This window comes from Mustela putorius, unplaced genomic scaffold, assembly GCF_011764305.1.
Source record: "Mustela putorius furo isolate JIRA1106 unplaced genomic scaffold, ASM1176430v1.1 tig00004033_pilon_pilon_pilon, whole genome shotgun sequence".
Lineage (NCBI taxonomy): Eukaryota > Metazoa > Chordata > Mammalia > Carnivora > Mustelidae > Mustela > Mustela putorius.
The window spans coordinates 4,219,065-4,230,893 of NW_025422169.1; the positions used below are offsets into that span (position 1 = coordinate 4,219,065).

Here is an 11,829-nt window from a genome sequence, read left to right on the forward strand (position 1 = left end):
ACTTGCTGGGTCAGAGGGTGATTCCGGGTAACTCGGGGAAGAGCCCTCGAGCTGTCTTTCCACGGTGCCCGCACCATCTCACCATCTCACGTTCCTGCCGGGGATGGACGAGGCCTCCAAGGTCTCCAGCCCTCACGAACACCTGTTGTTACTGTTAACTACGATAGCCCTCTAGGGGGTGAGAGGTGGGATCCGGTGGTTCTGCCCTGCATTCCCTCCTGACTAAGGACTCAGAATGTCTCTCCACTTCTGTCTTCACAGGAGTGTCCATTCAAGTTCCTTGCCCACTTCTTACCTGGTTGTCTTTTCATCACTGAGTTGTAAACATCCTTCACATATCCTGGATGAATTCATCTGCTTTTTTTTTTTCCCCTAAGGAGTTTATTTTTACATCTTAAGTAATCCCCGCATCCAGTGTGGGGCTTGGACTCACAACCCTGAGATCAAGAGTCCCACACCGTACCGACCAAGCCGGCCAGGCGCCCCAAGGGCTCTATCATTGCTGTTGACACACTGCTGTCCCGTACCTGTCTGTCCCCAGTGGGGGGCTCCTTAAGGGCAGCCCCTGTGCCTTCAAAAACAAAACCAAAGCACCTAGAGTCCCTGAGCCTGGAACGGGGCCCGGCCCAGAGGAGCGATCAGGGTGGGCCAAACCGTGTGTGGAATGAGCCCGTCGTGAGGTGGTCCCAGGAGAAAACCATGACTCGTCCCTACAGGTCACGCGATTCTCTTTCATGTGCACTGAGCCTTGGCGCTCTGGGCTCCCGGCTGCGGTGGGCAAGGGCCTGGCGTATGGCACTTGGGGAAGAGCCATGGCGGCGGGCATAGGTTTTCCCTGATCAGCAGCCCTTCCCTCTCCTCAGCCAACAGAAGAAGCCCTCCTTCCCGTGGGAGCCGACTCCACGTGCTTCCTCTGGGACTGTGGCCCACCCAAGGGCGGTCACAGGCCAGGCTTTACCCCCACCGGATTGGTGTAATGGTGAGCCTGGGACCAGAGAGCCAGGAAACCACAGAAGAAGCTCTTTCCGTGGGGTGGCTGGCCCGGTCATGGAGTGTGGTGGCCATGAAGCCTGTCCAGTGTCAGGAGAGAAGGACAGACTCCCCCGCCCCCAACCCCCCCACACACACCAGTGACCTTCTCTTAGCCTCTAGATCAGCCATGCTGAAAGCCCACGTTTAGACTTTTAACTTGTGTGACCCCAAACATTCTCTTCCTCAAGAGTCCCCGTCTCGGCTTCCCTTGCTGGTTCTGTGTCCACCTTTCTCCAGGGGTCGGACCTGCAACCGCTGTCCCCTCCACCTGCCATCTGCACGCAGCAGCCACTCCGGATTTCCGGAACCGATGACGTCCCCGCTAACCGACCCTATGGCTTCAGCACATCGCTGGCTCCCACGGCAGCCCAACCTCCGGCAGCCCCTGTCCATAAGGCTGTCATGCTCAGTAATGGGATCTGAAGTCCAGCTCTTCTCTGGGATGGGGGCTTAGGGACCCCCAGGTAACTGATAAAACATTGTCCCTGGGGCGTGTCCCCGAGGTTTCTGGAAGAGATGAGCGTTGGACTCAGTGGCCCTCCCCGGGGCATCATCTCGCCCGCTGAGGGCCTGAAAAGAACAAAAAGGCAGAGGAAGGGTGAGTCCGCTCTGTGCCTGGGCTGGGACATCCCTGTCCCCCTGCCCTCAGACGCCGGGGCTCCTGGCTCTTGGGACTCAGACTCAGACTCCGACCGGGTGACACCAGCCGGCCACCAGCAGATCGTGGGGCTTCTCGGCCACCGTAACCGCACCAACCCCTTCCTATAATAAATCTCTCCTCTGTATCTCTGTGTATCCTGTTGGGTCTGTTCTGAGGAGAATTCTGACACACAGAATCTGCTTCCTTCTCGCATTTGGTTCTCCCGCAATCCGCCAGTTTCCTGTCCTGCAGTGGGCCCGTTTCTCCGCACTCCCTCTGGGGAGCAATGATCAGTGTCCTCTGAGCTGTTGGACGACCCCTGAGCTGACTCTCCTTCCTGGCGGTCTCCTGGGGTCGCCCGCCCTCTGCCTGGCGGAGGTCCCTGCTGTCATGGCCGATCTTCCTCCGTGGAGGGCTGTCATCCATCCCGCCACCTCCCACCGTGATCGCTCAGCGCCCGGGTGCGGGCCTGGGGGCGGGTGAGAGGGAGGCTCCAGAGCAAATGTCCTGAGGTGCGAAGCACTTCAGAGCAGCCCTCCCCCTTTTAGATCACCAGTCCACGGATTCTTACACTGTTTCAGTCTGACCCCGCAAAGGGGGCATGTCCCCCGGCTTCAGTCTCGGGGAGAGTGCGTGCCCAGCTGAAGCCTGTTGCCTCTGTTTGCTAGAAGGGCTGATCGCTCTCAGAAGGCCCTCGCCCGGCCTGGGTGCTACCAGTCCACGTCCAGGCTAAGCAAAAGAAGGTTGAGAGGGGTACCCGGCTAGTGGATAGAGCCTGCAGGGTCCTCTTGGACACTTTTCCTTTTTTTTTAATTTTTATTTTTTAGGATTTTATTTATTTGGTGGGGGGGAGACAGCACAAGCAGGGGGAGTAGCAGAGGGAGAGGGAGCAGCAGACTCACTGCTGAGCAGGGAGCCTGACGTGGGGCTTCATCCCAGGACCCTGAGATCATGACCTGAGCTGAAGGCAGACCCTTCACCCACCGAGCCCTTTTCCTTTTATCTGACGGCTTCAGCACAAAACCCCAGGAAGTGACCTCATGTCCCTCCCTCTCTCTGCAGCCTCACGTCCGGGCCTCTGCACTTTGGTGGTTAAAAGCACCTCATCGCTCACCTGGCCCCACACGGCTCCCTGCTGAGCAGCACCTAAAAGACTTGCAACACCTTTGGGTCATGACTTCGAACTAGCCAGACGGGGAAGCCGACTGACCGCCTGGGCCAGGTCCGGATCCATCAGGTGCAGTTCTCGGAGGGATCAGGGGCAGCGGGAGGGGTGGGGCCGGGGGCACGCAGAGGCCGTGAGGGATCTACGCTCAGCAGAGCTTTGGACTTCTGACCCCGCCGCTGTGGGATGTGGGGACGGCATGAGAACGAGCTGGGCATCTCTACCTACTATTTCAGGGCTCAGGGCTTCTTGATTTGTTTTGTTCCCTTAATGTTACGTTTTTCAGAGTAGCCTCAAGGCCCGCTGTCCTGGTGGGTTAGCTGTGTTCTGAACGGCTAGAATGGTTGGAGAGCGTATCTGGCTGGGGATCAGCAGATCCGGCTAGCTCACCGCCTGACGCACATCACACCCAGCCTGGCCTGCAAGGAATTCATCTCAGTGAAGAACAAAAGGTCAGCACCGGCAGGCAGCAAGAGGGCTCACGGGCCCCGGGGCCCGGCTCTCCACAGCTAATTTACTGCGTCCTGGGCTGGCGATGGGGAGGGGTCTGCTGGCAGCAAGCGAGGGTCCCCCAGAGCCAGCACTCATCAGTGCCCCTGCCCAGCGGCCCTCCCTGCCCCTCCTGCCGTGGGGCTGTGCTCTTTGCCCGCCCCACACACACGGTGCCGGTGGGCACCGCCGCTGTTTTCTAAAGGCGGCTTCCTCCTTCGTCTGGAGCCGGGGGCTTGACCCACGCCGGGCCAGTCAGAGCCCCTTCCTACACCAGTGCTCGGCGGGCAGAGACAGGATGCAGCCTGGTTTCTCTCTGCACGAGGCCACTAGGAGGCCGGTGTGGAGCAGGTCTCGGTGGAGCCCCCGATCCAGTGCGTTCCGGGGACTCTGGGCTGCTGCTCCGTGAATGGTTCGGTTATACAAGCCGGTAAGTTCCCTGCCCCTGCGGGGATGGCCACGGGGCGCGGCACGCAGGGGCGCCTCGGGGAGTCTCCGGGTGGCAACAGCTGCCGAAGGCTGGGGAGGGAAGCCGTGTGGGGCGAAGGGGAAGCTGCACCACCACGAGGCCACGAGGACGGACTTGGGAATCTCCCCGGGGTGCGGGAGCGCCAGGGCGGGCCTTCTGAGTCAGGGGGCAGGAGGGCGGGTCTCCGTCCCCCCCCCCCCCCCCAGGACCCATCCCTGGATGTGGGCCTGGGAAGGGCATGGCCCTGGGCAAGGTGGCCCTCCAGTCCCCCGGGGGCCGCCAGGGGCACTCCTAGAATTTTGGGTGGTGATTTATTCACCTGTGAACGGGAACCGGGTGGCGCCTCGGAGCATCCATATGCCATATGGATGTCTGTCCATATCCGGATGTCCCCTTTTCCCTAAACGGCTTCGAATCCCATTTTGGTTACAAAAGGAGTCCTGACCCTGTGGGGGGAAGGTTGTTCCTTCCGGTGAGAGGAGTCAGTCCAGCTTTCACGGAAGAGCATCGGGTGCTCACAAGGACAGGAAGCACCCCCACGAGCGAGGAGAGAAACGCTGAGTTGTGGGAAGGGGCAGAGGCAGCCTGAGCTCACGTGATTCCAGCCTGGCTTGAACGAGGAGGCTGTCCTGCAGAGCCCGGAACGCGGTCACAGCCTGTTTCAGACCCTGTGGCCCAACCTTCTCCTTTTAAGACACGAAGAAAACCAAGACCCAGAACGAGTAGGGTTTGTGACATCTAGGTCAGCGCCGTGAATTGGTTTCCTAGGGCTGCCTTAACAAGGGACCCCAAACTAGACACGTGTTCTCTCGCAATTTGGAGGCCAGAGTCCGAAATCAAGGTGTCAGAGCCACCTCGGGGCTTCCAAAGGCTCAGGGGAGAAACTGTCCCTCCAGCCTTCCAGGGAAGCTGCCCATTCCAGCTTCCAGGGACTCCCGCATTCACAGGCGTGGGGCTGTGACCCTCCTGTCTCTGCCTCCCTGGTCACAAGGCCTCTCCCTCGGCTTTCCTCCCATAAGGACCCTCCATCCTAAATTAGGATGATCACATCTCAAAAATCCATAATTATACCTACAAAGACCTTTTTGCAAATAAGTTCACGTTCACAGGTTCCGGGGACATGGGGCTTTTGTGCGGGCACCATTTAACCCCTTGCATGTTCCTTGAGGGGAAATCCTGTGTCCTGCCACGAATCAGTACTTTGCCAAAGAGGTACAGCTTACTGCTTATTTGGTGCTTGCACGAGTGTCCCCAAACTGCTTTCCGCCTTCTGTCTTCATAAAGTTTTCTAATATTGTAATATGACCTAACAAATAATAATAATGAAGCTGAATTACAGGATGTCTTGGAACTATTCGAGATGTAGATTTATATGTACAGAAATGAAACAACTTGTAGAATCTATTGTTTTGTTTATTTTTAATTTTTTTATATGAGAGAGAGAGGGAGAAACAGCATGAGCAGGGGGCAGGGAGAGGGAGAAGCAGGCTTCCCACCGAGCAGGGAGCCCAAGGCAGGACTCGATCCCAGGACCCTGAGATCCTGACCTGACCTGTGACACTCAACCGACTGAGCCACCCAGTCGCCCCTAGAACGTGTTGTTAAGTGCAGAGAGGAAGGAGCAGAAAAGTGTGTTACCGAATGTGTGTGCACATGTGCACGTGTGCACGGACAGTTTCTGGAATGAGCATAAGAAATTTAACAGAGAGACTGGAGGCCTGTGCACGGAGCTCGTGTATTTTCCACGTTGTACCCTTAAATATCGCTTGACTACTTTGTCCCAGCTACGTGTGTCACTTTAAAATCAGACATTAAGTAATAGAGATAGATGATCTTGGCTCCTTTTTCATGTTGGCTTTTTAAGGGCAAAATGTGCAGCGCCTGTTTGCTGACAGCGTAGAAATGTCAGGCTCAGAGGTCATGAGTCCCCATCACAGCATCTCCGTCCTGCCGACCGGGCAAAGCCACGGTCACTCAAGGTGAGCTTCGTGGATCTCGTGACGGGAGGGAGGGCCCTGCACACTCCGGTCCTTCCCAAGGAGGAGCCAGGGCCAGGTGACCCCAACACCAGAGGGAAGTGCTGGACCAAGAGGCCAACCTTCAGGCTGTTCCCCAGAAGGAACTTCGGAGCCAGACGTCCCCACGGACCTGCATCCCGCATCCCAGGGCACTGTCACTCTGCACGTGGCCCCCGTGCACCGGGGGTGGAAACGACTGTGTCACGCCGCCTCTCCCGGCCCTGGTTTGGCGAAGTGTCAAGGTGGCACACGAGAAGAAAGATCTGAGAGAGGGAGAAGGTAGGCCCGAGAAATCGAGGAGCAGGAGAAGAGGGGGCGTGGGAAAGAGCTGACGGGAGAGAGCAGAGGAGGTTCAGAATCCAGAGCAAAGTAGGCCGCCAGCAGGCCGGTCCGAGGCCCTCACCACGGCTCCCGCCCGGGGGCTGCTGCTTCAGAGCTGGGGAGGAAGAGAGAGTCCTAGGAAAACAGGAGTGCTGTCCAGTTCTCGCCCTGAGGACCAGGTGGCTCCTGCGGGAAGCACACGGGGGTGAGCCAGGCTCGCTGTCAGCTATCAGCTTTGTGGCTCTGAAGGCAGAGGGCTGGAGCTGGAAGAAATTCTCTGGGTTTACATCTTTTTTTAAGATTTTATTTCTTGATTTGAAAAAGAGAGAGAGCACAGGCAGCGGGAGGGGCAGAGGGAGAGAGAGAAGCAGTCTCCCCACTGAGCAGGGAGCCTGACGTGGGGCTCGATCCCAGGACCCTGGGATCATGACCTGAGCTGAAGGCAGAGGCTTCACCAACTGAGCCCCCCAGGAGCCCCTCTGGGTCTTCATTTAAATCTTCACAGCATAAAGCAAGGCTTAAGTAAAACACACAATTGTGGCTGGATTCCACGGAAGAGAAATTTAATTCCCTGAGAGATGACGGTTAAGGGTACAAGCTGTGTAAAGTTCCTCAGCCAGAGAGTCCCTCACCCATAAAATCCATATAACGGGGCGATGAAGGCCTCTGAGGTGTTTTCCAGTCCATCCTAGAATCCGGCAGCTCTAGAGGCTGTGAAGACGGGTGGAGGGGAACCGGCACCAGCGAGTCTCTCGACGAGAGGCTCAGGAGACCCACCACCTTCTGACAAAGGAAAATCCAAACGGGAACATGAGCATCCGTTCCCCTGAACACGGAGGGTGGCAAGAACCGATTGGCTCCAGCCTCGCTCTGATGCAGACAGGTCGCTTCCACTTCCACAGAAGAGGAGGGTCCCCTTGTTCCCAGATGCTCCTCTGAGTAGCCAGGTGTGTGCCTGTGGCCTTAAGGAGCCCGAGGTGTCCGTGAGGCGGGCCCAGAGCGCCCGAGGCACCTCAGGCGCTTTGTCCCAGGGTTCTCACCTCCGAGACCGTGGGGCGCTTTGTCCCAGGGTTCTCACCTCCAACGTGGGACACTTTGTCCCAGGGTTCTCACCTCCGAAGTGCCGTGGGGCGTCCTTTTATTTTCTCAAAGTGAAAATGCTCCGTGTTGTTTTCTTAAAATGAGATTCTATCCCGGAACATTTCTTTAAAACTTTTAGCTGCTTTTTTGTTTGTTTGTTTGTTGAAGTAATTACTATACCCAACATGGGGCTCGAACTCACCACCCTGAAATCAAAGATCACATGCTGTACTGACGAAGCCAGCCAGGAGCCCCCTTTTGGTTGTTTTTCTTTAAATGTACCCTGTTTTTTCATTTTTTAAAAAAATATTTTAAAAATCTTTTAATCTGTTTTCTTCTTTAGAGACAGAGCATGAGGGGGGAGGGGCAGAGGGTGAGAGAAGGAATCTGTAGCCGACTCTGCTGCGTGCAGAGCCCAATGCGGGGCTCGATCTCATGACCCCGAGACCATGACCTGAGCTGAAACCAAGAGTCACGCCCTCAACCAACTGAGCCACCCAGGCGCCCCTAAAACATACTTTGTTTTTAAGAACAATTTTAGGTTCACAGCAAAATCGAGTGAAGGTACAGAGATTTCCCTATGCCCCCTGCTTCCCACACTGTCCGAATCCCACAGCGGAAGCCCGTCTGCTTGGGGATGGCGCGCTTTTTCTTCCCAGGCTCATCTGACTCCACTGTCCACAGTCAACCCCCCGCCTTTCACTGGGGGCGCGGGGGCGGTGGCAGCATGGGATCCAGGAACCCACTGCTCCTTTGTAGGCACCTTCAACCGGTGCCCTCGTCCTCACCGCACTTCCCCGCCTGGACTCCAAGGCACCTGCCCCCTTAACTCCTGTGGTCTTCTCTGGAACCTTCTAGCTGGAGTGAGCTTGCTTCTCAACGCCTTGCCTCTGTGACAGCTCAGCTTTCTCTGGGCTATTAGGTCATGGACTTGACGGTGTGCTGTCTTCCAGCAGCTGACTCCCTTTCCGCTCTCTCTGAACGCAAAGCTTCAGACCCTTTTTCTTCCTTTTGTGCCATTTCAGCAGACCCTGGGGCGGGAACAGTGCTCAGTCTGCACCATGCTGTCTCGAGTTCTGTCCTAGATTGTGGTCCCCCAGCCCCTACTCTCTGACGAATGCCGTGGCTGCTACCCTCACACTCCGGCACTCACACGAGTGTGCCTGAACAGCGTGTGACATCATAAAAGTTTATACTAGTGGATGGGTTGGAAATCTCCTCTTGTCTCAACTAGTTTCAGCCTCCTCCCCTTCATTACCTTGAGGCTGATTCCTTCTGATCGCTGCTGGAGCTTACCTCCCACTCTTGGCTCCCCTGTATTAGAATTTGATGAACATTTTAGTGCTGCTTTTTATATCCCAGAAAACGTTTTTTCCGTGCGTCCCCAGGAATAGAGCTGAGAGACGTAGGGTTTGGCAGATTCCTCTCCATAATGACTGTGGCAGTGGAAACGTCTCAGAGACCTTGCCCCGTCTCCACTGTGACTCTCCCAAAGGAGGTCATAATGGGGAAAATTTCCCAAACTTACATGACAGATTGAAGAGAATCTGGAGGGAGATTTTGACAGACCACACAGAAACTGCAAGAGCAGCACGCAGTGTTGGGAACTGGGCAGAGAGGAAACACGGCAAACCTAGTTAATTTTTAATTAACCTAGTTAATTAAAACTTAATTTAATTTAACCTAGTTAATTTTTAACTAATTTTAAGTCCTTCTATATAACTTTCATGCACAGTGAATTCTTACTTGCCAGCTAACATAAGAACTTATTTTTCTGTTATCTGAGAAAAGACAAGATGTTCCTCCTAATGCTTTGTTATTTATTTCTGGTAGGAGTCAAGACTAACCTTGGAATTCTTTTTTTTTTTTTTTTTTGAGAGTCGTGGGCAACTGAGTTTCAGTGGTCAAAACCGACTGTTCTATTAACATATGGGCATGGGGGCACGAATAGCAACACTAACAATTCTGACAGGCAGATAACGCCACACTGAAATAAAGAAGACAACTGATTTAAAAACTTTAAAATGAAAAATAATAATTAGATAGGGGGCGCCTGGGTGGCTCCGTCAGTTAAGTTAGCGAGGGTCACAATCTCAAGGCGATGGGATCGAGCCCCATGTGGGGTGCCGGTTCAGCAGGGGGTCTCCTTACAGATTCAGTCCTTCTGCTCTTCCTCCCCTTCTCTCTCTAAAAATAAATAAAAAGCGACGCCTGGGTGGCTCAGTGGGTCGGGCCTCTGCCTTTGGCTCAGGTCATGATCCCAGGGTCCTGGGATCGAGCCCCACATCGGGCTCTCTGCTCAGGGGGGAGCCTGCTTCCTCCTCTCTCGCTGCCTGCCTCTCTGCCTACTTGTGATCTCTCTCTCTCTCTCTCTCTCTCTCTCTCTCTGTGTTAAATAAATAAATAAAATCTTAAAAAAAAAATAGTGATTAGATATCAAAGGTAAAAAGGCTTTGAAATGAAAAAGGGTAACCCAAAGTGGGTTAGCTATCACAACCATTAAGTCACTCTGGAGGTAAAATGTGCAAACAGGACTCAATCTGCTTAGCTCACCACGGCCTAGCCCAATTCCTGGCACAGGGGAAACACAGTAAATAATTGCTTAAGAGATAAATGAAACAAGCCAGTTATTTTTATTTCAAAAGCCTTATAGTGGGAGATATGAAGCTAGAAATTTAAAGGTATGTGGATACCACAAACCTCTCCCTGAGGAAGTGTCCCCCCAAACCACACATAAATAGAGTCAGTAGAGTCAGGCTAGAGCGCCTCACTTCTAGGGTGAAGGAAATGTCACAGACACCTACCAGAGGATCTGTCCATGCCTCTTTTCCGGGATCTGGCCACCACCCCCGTGGATGTGGACTCGTGGTAACCATATTTCCACCACGCACTCTATGCCCCCCTGCTTGAGTTAATCGGATCAAGTTAGACACAAGACCCCAAGCCCGCCCAACCCGACTCTCTGCCTGGAACTCTGACATTGGTTATGGAAACCTGGGGAGTCCAGCCCAGGGGGTCTCACCTCAGGTGATTTTTCAGCCCCTGCCTTGCCACTGGGATGCTGGTGCTGTCTGGAGACATTTCGGTTGTCACAGCTGGGGCCAGGGGAGGGTGGGTGTTGGCTTCTCGTGGGAGGAGGCCCGGGGATGCTGCTACACACCCCACAGTGCCCGGGACTGGCCCCCCACGGAGGAGTGCTCTGGCCTGAAGTGTTGGTGTGAGGCTGAGGAACCCTATCGAGAGCGTCTGGACAGACGGGGTGTAGCTCAGTTGAACTGGGCTGCCGGCCGTCCCCTGCCCTCCACGTCTAAGGAAAGCAGTGTCAGGTTGTAGAGAGAAAACAAAGAGGAAGCCATACAGAGAGGAGCTGGGCTAAGAGACATTTTTCCAATTCCTGACTCCAATTCCTTCCAGAAACCTGACTACACTTATGCTTCCTTTATCCTTCTCATAAATCCCCCTTTATACTTGAGATAGCCCGACATGGGTTTGGTTACTTGAAAGAAAAGTAACTTAAACTAATACAAGAAACATTCCAGTCAAATGATTTTCAAGTGACCTAAGACACATTAAGGCTTGGGCAGTTTAGTCTAGGAACAAATAAACCGTCATTTCAGTCAACTGTACTGCTTTCCCTTGACAGCCACACTCTTTTCCCACCACTTCCCGACAGTTAGAGGTTAGAGTATGCTCAAGGTTTCTGAGGGGAAGGGACCCAGAACATGCTTGCCCTACACTTACGACGCTTTTGGAAATTGGGACATCTGACTCATCGTTTGGCCACCACATCTGAAACCCCACCCAGTTCTACTAACTCGTCATTATATTAAAAGCACTCCATAGATCTGTTACTAATTGCACTTGCAACTGGTTTATATTTTGCATATGATTTTGTATTTGTAGGTACCTCATCAGTCTTCGCCACTGATTTCATTTCTCTACATACAGAAATTCAATAAAAGTTGTAATGTAGGGTAAGCCACTGAAATGGTCTTTGATACTCGGTTTCTTCCCGGAACTTATATTTTTCTTTACCCAACTCTTAGGAAGATTGAGTTCATTCCTCATCCTTACATAGAATTTCTTGATCATTTAGGAGTTGCAGAGCCCTTTGAGAATCTCAGGGTGGGTTCTCTCTTTGGAAAAATATACACATGCATTGTTTTCCATACAAATCTGAGAGTTCACAGACCATTTAGAGGCCATCATAATTATCCCTAAGGTTATGAGCCCTTGCATTAAATATTTATTGAGTGCCTTGTATGACCTAGGTGGTAAAGAAAAAAGGATGAAAATGTAGAGGCACCTGGGTGGCTCAGTGGGTTAAGCCTCTGCCTTCGGCTCAGGTCATGATCTCAGGGTCCTGGGATCGAGCCCCGCATCAGGCTCTCTGCTCGGCAGGGAGCCTGCTTCCTCCTCTCTCTCTCTGCCTGCCTCTCTGCCTGTGTGTCAAATAAATAAATAAAATCTTAAAAAAAAAAAGGATGAATATGTAGAGTTCTACCCTTGAGAGGAACACAACTCCATAGGGCTAGCAAACAGTAAGTGCCCAGTTACAACCCAGGTGCCATGTGCTAAGAGAAGGGTCGTAGAGAGCACACACTAACCCAGAATA

General features: G+C 53.5%; 1 long non-coding RNA gene across 3 annotated transcripts; it reads left to right on the top strand.

Moving 5' to 3' along the window:
* Positions 1 to 2,722: 2,722 nt before the first annotated feature.
* LOC101682702 lies at positions 2,723 to 11,192 on the top strand. 3 transcript variants are annotated; one of them, XR_001180380.2, is made up of 5 exons: positions 2,723 to 2,909; positions 3,124 to 3,756; positions 5,660 to 5,774; positions 5,912 to 6,092; positions 11,118 to 11,192. It is a non-coding gene; the product is annotated as an uncharacterized LOC101682702 (long non-coding RNA). The 3 variants fall into 3 exon arrangements; XR_199845.3 differs by lacking the exon at positions 11,118 to 11,192 and having other exon boundaries at positions 5,912 to 7,389; XR_001180379.2 differs by lacking the exon at positions 11,118 to 11,192 and having other exon boundaries at positions 3,124 to 3,289; positions 5,912 to 7,389.
* The last annotated feature ends 637 nt before the right edge of the window (positions 11,193 to 11,829 follow it).